The following is a 12789-nucleotide window of genomic DNA, read 5'->3' as shown; positions in this document are numbered from 1 at the left end:
AGTCACAGCACACTGAGCTCCCTGTCCCTGCTCCCAGACAGCAGAGCAAAATGGTGAAGCCACAGGGTGTGTACACGGGTCCCATGGTGACTCATGGCCTCCCAGCCCAGGAGGGCCCAGGTGCCCCTGCCCCAGTGCCATCACACTTGAGCTCCACACTTCCTCCTCCTCCAGGACGCCCTTCCCTGCTCCTCCCAGGGGCAGGCAGCACCTGTCCTCGTCCCTTTCTTCCCCGGCAGCCTCGCCCCCCTCTGCTCCTGGCAGAGCTGAACATCTCACTAGCCATGTCCACTTCCTCTCCAGAGCCTGCCCCCCCGGGCGCTCTGGACAAGCTCACCAAGGACTCCACCTTACCAAACCAGTAGGCCCCTTGTCCCCGGCTTAGGTGGGCAAGCTGCAGTGTGGGCAGGGTTGCCTGCACGGAGCCCTGCTGCCCTGTGCCCTGCCTGGCTCCCTTCTGAGCCCTCACCTTCCCAGGTCTCCTGAGGCTTCCTTTGACCTCACCCACCTCCCGCCTTCTAAAGCTTGGGGGGATGCGGCACTCGGTCCTCCATGTCCCCTGCAAGATGCTTCTTTCAGCCTGTGATGTCCACGGTCTGTCCTGCTGCCCCATTCCCGTGCTGCTACAGCCTGGTCCCTGCGCTCTGACTCGTGCTGGCCCCGTAGCCTGACAGGTCCCCTGGCCTGGACACCCTCTGGCGCTGGTGCCCCTCAGGCCAGCTCTGTGCCCTGCTCCCCCTCCCTGAAGCAGCTCCGCCCTGCTGTCCCCATCCCAGCGGGCAGCAGTTCTGCTCTTCCTGCTGCTCAGGCCCAAACTCCTTGTTTCTTTCAAACCCGATGCCCAGCCTGTCAGCCAGTCCCTCAAGGCGAACTTCCCCGCTGCCCAGCGCCAGTTGCCAGTTACCACCTGTTCTGTACCACTTCCCTCTAGTGCTGCTGTTCTCGCAGCAGCCAGCGTCGTCCCAGGGAACTGAGATCTCATCCTGCGAAGGCTCCTTCCCGCACTCCCAGAGCACAGGCAGCACGTCCAGGACGCAGCGCCCTGGACCATGGGCCCCCAGCTCTGGAGCCAGCCCTTCCTGCTGCCCCTCGCCCTGGCCAGCCCTGGCCAGCTGGCCACCTCCTCGCTGCCCTGGGCCTCAGCAGGTGCTGCCTGCTTGCCCCACGGAACCTCTGGGTCCAGGGCCTCAGCTCAAATGCTGCCTGACAGGGGAATCTTCCCTGACCACTGGTCAGACATGCTGGTGCACCCCATCTTTCTCTGACCCTTGACTCTGAGTTTTCTCCATCTGGCGTAACTCGTGTCTGTTGTCCCCTGCTTCTCCACCAGAGCCACTTGGAAACAAAGCAAAACCAATAAGGTCTGTGCCCCAGGGACTGCCCTGGTGCCCTCTTCTGCTGGGACCAGATGCTATGGGCTGGGCCACCTACCAGAGGCTTCTTCCCTCGGGCCTGGAGGAGGCAGGAGGGGCCTCCCTTGGGTCTGCAGAGGGACACACACCTTGATCTTGGACTTGTGGCCACTTTACTTCAGGCTTCAGGGCCAGCACCTCAGCATTCCTCTGCTCCAGTACCACATGCTGCCCCTCTGTCCAGTCCCCCTCTGCGTCTCTCACAGGATACTTACCAATGAACCCACAGCCCATTTAGAAGGCCAGGATGATCTTAGGACCCTTCACCTGGTCACATCTGCAAAGACACGTTCACGGGCCAGGTCCATGTCCAGGGATCAGCGCTGATGGAGGACTGTCTTTCACACACCACAGGGACAGACGTGGAGCCACAGAGCCGGGTAGCTGCCCCTGTGGTCATGTGACATGGAGCTAATCAATAGGCTGCTGGCCCCGGAATCACGGGAGACCCTCTGGGAAAGGTGACCTGTTGTGTGGAGGGAGCATCCCCCACCGGCCAGGTGCTGGCCAGGCTGGGTACTGTGGGGGAAAGGCAGACACAGAGGGAGGCCCCAGCCTGGCAGGTCAGCGAGATGGCGTGGGGAGGGGAGCGGTGCAGGGAGAGTGGGCAGGGTCTCCAGCCAGGGAAGACCTGCAGATTCTGTTCTGAAAACGTGGCCCTTGGCTTCAAGTAGGAAGCAACGTGGTCTGTTCTGCATCTGGGAAACCCTGCCTCTCTGTGGAGAGACCACGGAAGGGAGGCCACTGTCCTGAGGCTGCCGAGGGTCACGTGGCTGCTGACGACACCCAACCCAGGGATAGCAGGGTCAACTGGGAGACTGACGGGAGTGGGCAATTCCTCCCGAGAGAGTGGGAGGGGGTGCTGACAGTGAGGTGCTGTGGGGGTGGGGTCCAGGTGGGCTGGACGCACGTGGCTTGGGGCTCTGGGTGGGCAGCAGGCTTCCACGGCCCAAGGAGAGATGGTGAACAAAGCAGGCTGGGGTGGAGGTCAGCAGTCAGGGCAGGGCCTTGTGGGTATGCCAGCCTGGAGGAGGCCCCTAGTGCAGGTGCCTGTGGGCCCTGGACAGGGCACTGCAGCCCAGAGGCCAAGCCCTGGAGAAGATGGTGGCTGGAGCACACAGCGGCCAGGGGACCCACAGGCTTCCCTCATCAGAGCATCTATGGAGACAAGAATGCCTTGAGAACAGGCAAGGTGACCGTGGCCAGGAGCTGTCACCCTGCCTGAGGGTGGGCAGAGTGTGGAGATGGAGCTTCAGGGCAGAGGGGGCACTCCAGGGGGAACAGTCCCAAGTCCAGGGCATGGGGCGGCTCAGGACAGAGCAAGCAGCTCCAAGAACAATTAATTCCGTCACTGTGGTGCTCTAGCTCTTGGGCTCCTCTGGCAGGCTGGGAGGAGGGCTCCAGGGTCCAGGCCACATCTGGGCCCCATCATCCAGGCCACAAGCCCACCCCAGCACAGGGCACAACACCCAGCTGCCACCATTGGATGGGGTCCCGAGGCAGGGCCCCGATTCCTGTCGGGGAGCCCAGACCCTCACCAGAAGGTGTGGCCAGCCCTGGGCGAGGTTCCTCCTGCACTGGGCTACTCCACGCAGGGTTTCCTCCAGACAGCGAGAGATAAAGACTCACATCTGTGGACCCTGTTAAGGTGGCGGTGCAGGGGACTCTGGGTGCTGGTGCACGTGTGCCTCCTTGCTTCCTCTATATTTAAGTGGCTCTGCCTGCACCTTCTTACCAGGAGGAAGCCCTGCCCTGGGCTGTAGCAGACCCCAGAGCCGTCGGTTCCCAGAGCAGCTGGTCCTGAAACACCATGCTGCCTCTCAAGGCTCTGCTTTGGTCTTGCCAACGCTCTCCAGTGGTCACCTGCTTCTGAAACCACCCTTGCAGCCAGGGGCCACCAGGGGCCACAAGCTGCACTCACCAAGTGACACCGGTGCCAGGCTCTGAGCTAAGCTCATTGCAGCCTGTTTCTCTCTTGCTCACCATCCAAGGCAGGCACGGCCATTGGTGCATTTCACAGATGTGGAGACTGAGGCAGAGATGAGGGAATCACTTTGGCTCAGGGCACAGGGTGGGAGAGTGGCAGAGGCTGGCCAAGGCCCGGCCCGGCCCCAGTCTCTTCTGCAGGTCCCCTGCCTATAGCTGCCCTCTCCCACTCTCACTCCTCTCAGTCCCAATACACAGCTGCAAACACAGCTGTGCAGGCGGGTCTGAGGCTCCACCTGCCGGGGTCCCCAGGGTGCAATTGGAGAACAAAAATCTAAAGGAAACCAAAGGCCATTAAATGCACTAGTTAGAAACAAAAGCAAGCCCAGATAAGAGGCGTCAATCCTGCAGTCTCTCTGGCTGGCATTGTGTCAGCATCGACCTCAGGGAGTTAACAGAAGAAGGAAGGGAAAAGACCTGAGGTCTCTGGTTACTCAGGACCACACCTGCCACTTAGGAAGAGTCGGAGCTCCTTGGTGACGCCAGTGCTTGGGGATGAAGCAGGTAATTGCTTGACCTCCGCATCCTTTTCTAAGTCTTGGTTTCAATGAAAACAAGACCATGGCTGTGTTGAGTGGTGGAACTTAGGCTGAAAAGAGCACTTCCAGACTCAGAAGCACTGTCCCCATAGAAGGTTTGAGCAGAAAACATTTCCCAAATGACAGTTTGTCCTGTAGTAGCCCCAGCGTCACTTTTCCTTCTGATGTGGCCGTACACAGCAGCAGGGAGCTGCGGGGCTCCTGCTGGGCCTGCCGGGCTGGGTGCCACTCATCCCGACCTCTGCAGGGTGAAGGATCCAACAGCTCTGCCAGGACCTGGGGCTATTTAGCTGCCAAGTGCCATTGGCATCTCTGTCTCCCTTCACCACATCTTTCCTGGGTGTCCACCCTGCACAGGGTGCTGGACCAGCAGGGAGAAAACAAGACCTGGAATCTGGGGAGTGGACGGTCTGCTGTGGTCTGCTTGAGAATTCCACAGGTGTCCTGTTTCCACACCATGGCCCTGTCCTGGCTGAGTCCGCCTGCTTCTCTTGGGGAGTCCCCGGGGTGGGCATCTGGCATCCTGCGAGACAGGCAGGAGTCAGCAGAGGGACGGGGAGGGAAGGAGGCAGATGTCAGTGCAGAAATGCCCCTGGGACTCTTCTCCCTCTGAGCACCTGTTGCTGGGCCCTCCTCACTTAGGGCCTCCGAATTTCACTTCATTGCTGAGACCCTGGGCCAGTTGGGGTTTGCATCCTATGTGAGCTGTTAGGTGTTCTTCCTGTGGGGCTGAGGCGAGTCCCTGACCTTTCCAGGACTCTCAGGGTGGCCCCAGGACAATTGCATCTGTGGCTTCAGCTGGGCTACCCAAGTCACCATGGGCCTCAGCCTGGCCTCGCCCTGCGCTTCCTGCCCTTCCCCCTGGTCGCCCTCCCCCACAGCTGGTGCTAATGAGCGTCTCTCCATGGGCTTCCTGGACAGGCGCACACTGGCTTCCTGATGTGTCCCAATAGCTTGCCCACTGTTGTCTTCTTATTGAGTTGTAAAAGTTCCTAATATGTTATGGATACAGGTCTTTTGTCAGATACAGGAATTTTGAATATTTTCTTCCATTTTTGTTCACAGATATTTTTGCTTCTTTAGTGGTATCTTCCAAAAAGCAAAAGTTTTAAACTTTGGTAAAGCCCACTTTATCAACTGCCATATAATATCTACGTGTCTATGTGTACATATGTATGTTTGTGATTTAGGTTTTTTTGAATCTAATTTAAGACATATTTGCCCCAAAGTTGGAAAGATTTTCTCCTGCTTTCTTCTAGAATTTTCGTGGTTTCAGCCTTTGCACTTGGATTATGATCATGCTAAGTCCACTTTTGTGTATGGTGTGAGGTCAGGCTCGATGTCCACTCTCCCTCTTGGGATTGTAGGGACAGCTTCTGTTGAAACGACTTTTCTTTTCCTTCCCATTGCCACTGTCCCTTCACTGACAATGACTTCACACCCATGTGTGTATTTCTGGACTTGCAACTGGGTATCGCTGATTTATGTGTGTATTCTTTTGCCAAGACTCTGTCTTGATGACTCATTCCTAGTGAATTCTGAAATCAGGTAGTGTGATTTCTTCAACTTTGTTTTTACAAAAAAAAGTGCTGTTCTAAGTCACTTGCCTTTCTGCATAAATCTTAACACCAGCCAGTCAATTTCTTCAAAATGCTGCTGGATTCTTGCCTGGGTGGTGCTGAATCTACAGGGCAGTTGGGAGGAACCAGCTTCTAGAGGATGCGGCGGGGGGGGGGGGGGTCTCTGACATGTAAATACTAGGGGTCTTTAATTTCTTTCAGCAGTGTGCCCAGGTTTCTGGTGAGGAGGTCATTACACATTTTTTGTTAAATTTGTTCCTTTTATGAGTCTGGGGGCTATTATAAGTGGAATTTTTAAAGTTTCATCTAATTGTTTGCTGGTATATAAAACTGCAATTGATTTCCGGATCTTTGTGTCCTGCACCCTTGCTGAATTCACTTATTAGTTCCCATAGCTGCTTTACAGACTTCTTAGCAATTGTTACACTAGCAATTATTTTATCCACAGAGAGAGACTGGTCTACATCTCCTCAGGTCTCTGGGCTTTTGTTTATTTGTTTCCCTTTTGCAGCAACTAGAACCTCCGCTCAATGTTGAATAGCAGCGGAGAGAGCAGAAATCCTCTGTCCCACAGAAGAGCACCCAACTCCTCTGAGTGCAATGTTAGGCTTTTGAGTAGCTGTTCTTCATACTTCCCTCCTAAATGTGATTCTCTGAGCGTCTTGTTAGGATGGATTCTATTGCATTTTGTCTTCTCAGATACTTTTCCTATCCCTCTCCTTTCCTCTGCTCCTACAGTGAATGGATTCTGAGTGTTGAATCCCTGGGTTCCAGGCAAACATTCCTTGGCCACTCTGCATGGTTCTGTGAGTGGCTAGATTTCCTGAGCTGCTTAGATTTGGTTGAAGACTTTGGCGTCTCTCTTCAGGAGAGTTGGTAGTGTGTGCACATTTGTTCTTGTGTACTCCGTGTCTGTTTAGGGGTTAGGGTGGGGTTGGTCCCAAACAGGGCTGGGGAAGTTCCTCTCCTCTGTTTTCTGAGTGTGTATGTATTTGGTTTTTCTTTGGGAAACATTTGCTTGTGTTCCCAGTTAAAGCATCTGGGACTGGAATTTTCTCTCTTCTTCCTTCCTCCCAGTTTCTCTCTCCTTTTGCTTGGATAACTTGGCCCGTCTTAGAACTCTGTAAGCTGCCCTTGGCCTGCAGCTCACTGTAGGGTTACGTGGGACTGTGGCTCCGTCACACCGGCTAACCTTCAGCCAGCTTGAGATTAAATGTGTAGCCCTAGGGCTCTCTCCCTGGGTGTGCCAGCTGCCAGATGTGGCTGCTCAGGGACATCACCAGCCCTGCCAGGCACCATCCACTCTTGGCTTTAAGCAATCAGTGGGTACTAAGGACACTCAGGGAAAGTGGCCTTCCATGTACCTCTCTGCTGACCTTGCCTGTGCTCACCGTCATTCCTGAAGACCTGGGTTCTACCTGCATGGTTTTCCTTCTGTGGAGGAATCTCCCGAGCGCCTCTGGGGCAGGATTACTAAGCCCATGACTGCTGAAGGACGTGTTAATTGTTGCGGGGTTCTGAGTGAGAGGCCCTCCCCCCGCCCGCCCTGCACTGTAAAGATGCTGTTCCGCTCTCCACGATTTCTGATGAGAAGTCTCAGGTCGTTTCATTGCTCTCTTGCTCTCTTCTTTCTCTTGCTGCCTTCCACATTTTCCCTTTGTCTTTGGTTTTAGCCATTGGACCATCATGTGCCTGGGAATGTATTCTATTTGTAGTTCCCTGAAATTCTTGAATCTGTAGACTTATGTCTTTCATCAAATTTGGTAAGACTGTGGAACTGTTTCTTTAACTTTTTTTTTCCCTCTGAAACATCTTCTCTCCTTTTGAGACTCTAATAATTGCTTATTTTTAAAAAATTGCCATAGGTTTCTGAGATGCTGTTCATTTTTATAGTCCTTTTCTACTTCAGATTGGGTGGTTTCTGTATTTCTATGTTCAAGTTCACCAATTATTTTCTCTGTCACCCTAAACCTCTATTAACTCCATCAGTTTTGAAGTGCTGTTTTATTTTTCAATGCTAAAATTTCTCCTTAGATATTTTTTTGCATTCTCTATTTCTTTGCTCTATGATTTTTTCCCCTCTTTCCATTGAGCATATTTAAAAACAGCTGTTCGTCTTTGGTGATCCCAATGTGTGGGTCATCTTGGGACTGGTTCCTCTTGGAACCTTTCCTTGTAAATGCGTCACATTTTTCTGAGTCTTCAACTGTCAGACAATCTTGTGGACTATCATCATGTTGCAAGACTCTGATTCTATCATATTACTCCAAAGAGGATTGGTATTTTTGTTATAATAGCCAATTTACTTGGTTAGATTCAAACTGAAGAGAGAGTGAGAATAAGAGAGACTTTTCGAGGGCCTGCCTCGCAGGACCATGTAGGTTGAAAAGTCCCGAGGTCTGCCCTCTGCCCCGGGGAGCCTAGGGAAAGATGGCGGTATAAGTTCAAGTCTGAAGACCTGAGACCCAGGGATCTGTGTGGTGAATCCCAGTCCACAGGCAGAAGCTTGATGTCCTGCTCAGGCAGGCAGCGGAGAGAGGGCCTTCTCCTCTCCTCCTGCATCCAGACCTTCTAAGGATCAGACAAGGCCCCCACCCTGGGGAGGGTGGTCTGCTCTAATCTGTTCACCGATTCAACTGCTGAGCTCACGTGGAAACACCCTCAGACACACACCCACAGCGCTGCTTAGCTGAATATCTGGGCACCCCAAGACCAGTCAAGTGGACACAGATGACTCATCACAACCAGAGCCGAACCTCAGTTCAGGCCACTCTCCGCCTGCCCCACCCTGGAGGCCCTGAACGCGGCCCAGGCCCTGGGTAGTTTTTGTACAGAGCGTGGGGTTCCCCTTCTGGGCTCCCTTTTTTTCTGACTTTGTCCCACTGTCCTACAGGCCCAGCCTCTGTCCCGTGCTTCCTCCAGCCAAAGAGATGCAGCTTCCCTCTGGAGGGCGGCTGCCGGGCAGCCCTGGGGCCACACAGCCCTCTGCACCCGCCTCCCACACTCATCCTGCGAAGCTCTGTCCCCTCTCCTGCCTCCCGGTGCTCACTCCGAGGAGGCTTCGGATCATGGTGTTTTTGTATTTCATCCCACATTTATGGTTGGTTTTTGTGGGAGACGGGCTTATCTGTCTCTCCTGGAGGTCAACCCTGGAGTCACCTCTACCTGCAGGACTGTTCACCATCTGGGCAGGCCAGCAAGCGGAGGCAGATTTATTCTCAGAGGCAGACAGACCTGGGCCTCTGTGGGGCAGGACCACCTTTGCCTTCCCTCTCTCCCCTGGTGTTCCGACAGTGGCTCAGAAGCAGCCCACTGGCTCTCTGAAGAACCATCTGGCCCCCTTGCGCCAGCTCACCAGGTTCATGAGGTTCGTCTCTCATTTTCCATGGAACTGCCAGTCCCCATGGTACCAGACTTGCAGCCGTGACACCAAGAGGTCCTGGTCCTCAGAGCCTCCAACAGCATCTCACTGCCTTCCAACCCTCACCCCAGCTTCTCGTGTCCCTCTGGGTGTCCACCAGGACCCTCAGTCCTCCTCGCCTTGACCACGGTCTCCTGGATGCTCTCCAGCCCCCTCCTGCCACCTGGTGTCAAGGCCAAGGGTCTCTATACTGGGTTTTGGTCCTAGAAGCAGCAGCTTTGGAGAAGCATGTTCTGTTCCGCCCAGCACCTCTCCTGCGGGACCAGCGCCTCTCACCAGGTGGCTCCTCATTGTTTTCTCTGCTCACACATCCGTGACTGCAGACGAGCCCGAGGGCTCAGTTTGCTCTGCTCAGAGTATCAGCCAGGGTGGCTGAAGACAGCCCAGACCCGTGGTCAAGGACTCTTCTGGAGGCGCCACACTCACACACCTGGCTGTCGGTGCTGGTTGTCATCTGGGACCACAGCCAGGGCTTTGTGCCACAGCTGCCTGTGGCATGTCCATGTGGCTGCTTGGCTGCTGCCCAGGCGGCTGCTGTGTGAGCATGCGGCGTTCCTGTAATCAGCTCTTGGAAGCCACAGCACAGCACGTCCTTTGAACTCCCCAGGGTCAAGGGGAGAAGACACAGGCCACCATCTCACTGCAGGAAGATCATGGGACAACAAAGTGGCTGTGTCTGAAAGACCACCTACTGCAGTGGCCAGTGAACAGGTGGACATTAACATCATGCAGAGTAGGCCACTCTGACCCTGTAAGGGCTCAGGGTGCCCGGCCAGCGGAACTCTTTTCCACCTAGTGTTTTTCTTCACGGTATTAAGACCATTAAATCTTTGAAGCTATTTTAAATAATGGATTGCATTTTTAAAAGATGCCCAAGGAGGGCTGAGCACCTCTCTGCTGCATCCCAGGTCCATTTCTGCGGAGCCAGCTGAGCTCGGTGTCCATGGGTTGCTCTCACTGTGGCTCATGCTCCTGTCCGACTCACAACCACCATCGTCTTGGTGACCTAGGCCACACTTCTTGGGGCTCTGGCTCCAAGCCTCTGAGGACTGTGCAGGTGCCAGCTCAGAGTCCTGCATCTGCCCAGCCACCTGAGAGGACGAGGCCTTCTGTCAGGTGTGAGGTCTGAGAAGAGGGACCCAGGTGACACGGGTGACAGTTCACTCGGATCTGGAGGCTTGTTTGCTGCCATCCTGTCCTGCTCCCCACGTCTCCTGCTCCCCACATCTCCTGCTCCCCACGTCTCCTGCTCTCTGTGCTTGGTTCTCCCCTCTCAGTCCTGAGTGTCAGTCCCCTGGGTGCCTGATGACCCCAGGCATCCAGGATCCAGGCACACAGGTCCGGAGCCACCTAGGGCAGGGTGACAGTCCAGGCCCATCTTCAATGTTAACAGAGGGCCCAGGGGCACCTGGGGACGCACAGCTGAAGTCCTCTGAAGCTTGAAAATGCTCCTTTAAGTCAGAATGACAGAGAAGGGGATGGGCGGAGGCACAGCGTCCCCTGAGCTCACGGGAGCTGGGAGCACCCACTGCTTGTGGGTGCCGCCCCTTCCTGGCTGGCTCCAGGCACCTGGCCGAGGCCTTGGACCTGAGCAGGTGCGGCCAGGTGCTGTGGAGTCGTCCCAGTTAGGAGAGTGGACCAGAGCTGTGCTGGGGCTCAACTTCCTCCAAGGTGGCGGGGGTGGGATGCCGAGGACTGGAGGCACAGGTCGATGTCCCTAAGTTCAATCCCTGGTATCAAAAACAAAAATGAAAAAATCTGGAATCTAACATTTTTTCTGATCCCATCCATTGCAGACAAGGAACATTCAGCCTGTAGGGCCACATCTCCACCCGTGGCCTCAGGGGCTGAGAGTTAGCTGGGGCTGCAGACACAGGAAGAGGGTGTGGTTTTATGTACCAGGAGAACAGATGCTGTATTTATCACCCTGACTTTACCTGTCGTGATGACACAGATGCAAGGAAAGTCAACATCCATTCCTCCAAAACTGCCAACTGTAAAAACCAGGGCCTAGATGTTTTCACTAATTTCCACAAGTTTGTTTACAAAAACCTGTAAACTACACTCGGGAATGGGGCATCATTCTGGGCATCCTGTGACCAAGACTTGGGCATCAGACCCGTCACCGTCTCCTGAACCGCTGAAGGGCACTGTCCCTGTCCCCACCCCCACCTGCCAGTCTGTTCCCCAGGAAGCAGGCTTCCTACCACACTGGACACTGGACACTGGATAATGCTTATGCTCTGAAGGCCCAGCCGTCCAGCTGTGTGCACAGATGCAGGCCAGCCTCACAGCTGGTCTCCTGCCTTGGAGGGAACAGAGGCGTTGCCTCTCTTGCAGGGACTGAGGAGCCACATCTTTGACTCTTCAGAAGCTCGTCTTGCTGGAGAGAGAGGGCCGTGAGGCCTGGGTGGCCACCCCCACAGCAGGTGCCCGTGTCACCTGAGCCAGGGGGCTGCCCCTTGGTGAGCTTCTTGGTTTCCGGTGATAGAGTTTTCTCACCTTTGCACACAAACCAAGAATGGTAGGCCGGCTGGCGTGGGCACCTAAGCCAGATGCCCTGTACTTGGGGAGAAGATAGAGAGGAGGGGCGGGGGACGGGGTGGTTTTATTTCTGGATATGGGAATGGGGTCAGCTCAACGCCCCCCTGGAATCTGTGCAGCTCCTGGCTGAGCTGGGCTCAGGTGCAGAGGGCTTTTTCTGGAGCTGTGTGGCCAGACTTGCTTTCAGATGAGTGTCCCCTAGGATCCATTTTCCAACTCGGTAGTGTCCCCATCCAGGGGAGCACTGTTGGTCTATGTGACCTGCTATGTGTTGTCACGGAGAGAAAATATTGACTGAGCGTCTCGGTGATCCTGGCAGGTGCACCATCTTTCCCCATGTGCTGTGTGCAACATGGTCTGTGCTCCTGGCAGATGGCGCTCTGTCTCTGGGGCCCCGCACCTGGTCGGGGTGGCCGCGGTGGACACGGTCATCTCGCACTCAGAGGGTCAGGGAGCTCGCCTTCCCTTACCTGAAGCACCTTCCTTTGCAGGCAGCCTGTTTCTCTAAATGGCAGAAGGAAATCGCTCCTTAATTACCCACACAGGCGAGTCTGGGAGTGGGAGGGGAGGGGAGGGGGAGAGGGGGAGGGGTGGCACAAAAACAGTCTATACTTAGTCGAATTTCTGTTGAGATGGGTTTTTCAGCGTTGAGCACAGAGTCTGTGCTGTGGGAATGTGGGGCGGCACGTGGGCCAGAGAGCCTGAGGCTCGGACCCCCAGCAGGTGTGCTCTGCCTTGGGCACGTCCTTGGGCACGTCCTTGGGCACGTGGGAGCTGTTAGGCACCTGCTCTTGTGCCTGCCTGGGAGTCCCTCTGTTGCTTGTCTTCACTGGGTGCCCCTGCACAGACCCACTGTGCCAAGAGCAGCAGTGTCACTTCCGCTGGGCTGTCGGTCCCCATCCCAAGCACTAGACAGCCTCCCCCTGCCTTCAACACGGCCACCCAACTCTGCCCTTCCAGCCCCGGCCGCCAGCCCAGGGCCAGTGGAAGTCCTCACCAGGAGCTTCACTCCTCCAATCTGCAGCAGGACAGAGGGTACTGGAGAGGTGGCCAGGGCTGCCCCGGCTCTGCCCCTGGTGTCTGGCTGTAGCGATGGCTGCTGGTCTCCCCAAGCTGATATCTTACCAGGCAGCAGCCTGACAGCTAAGGGGAGAATCTGGGGGTCCTCACTTTGGAGCCAGGCTTCTTGCTGCCAAGCCACCTTCCCAGGTGTGCCCTCTGCAGCTCTGGTGGCCCCCACGTCCTGGGGAAGTGATGTCCCTCTGCCTCTGCCCTCTCACGTGGCAGGTGATGGGGTCAGCACAGGA

The sequence above is a fragment of the Urocitellus parryii genome, chromosome 4, assembly GCF_045843805.1.
Source record: "Urocitellus parryii isolate mUroPar1 chromosome 4, mUroPar1.hap1, whole genome shotgun sequence".
Classification (NCBI taxonomy): domain Eukaryota; kingdom Metazoa; phylum Chordata; class Mammalia; order Rodentia; family Sciuridae; genus Urocitellus; species Urocitellus parryii.
Note: the sequence above shows the minus strand (reverse complement) of the source record.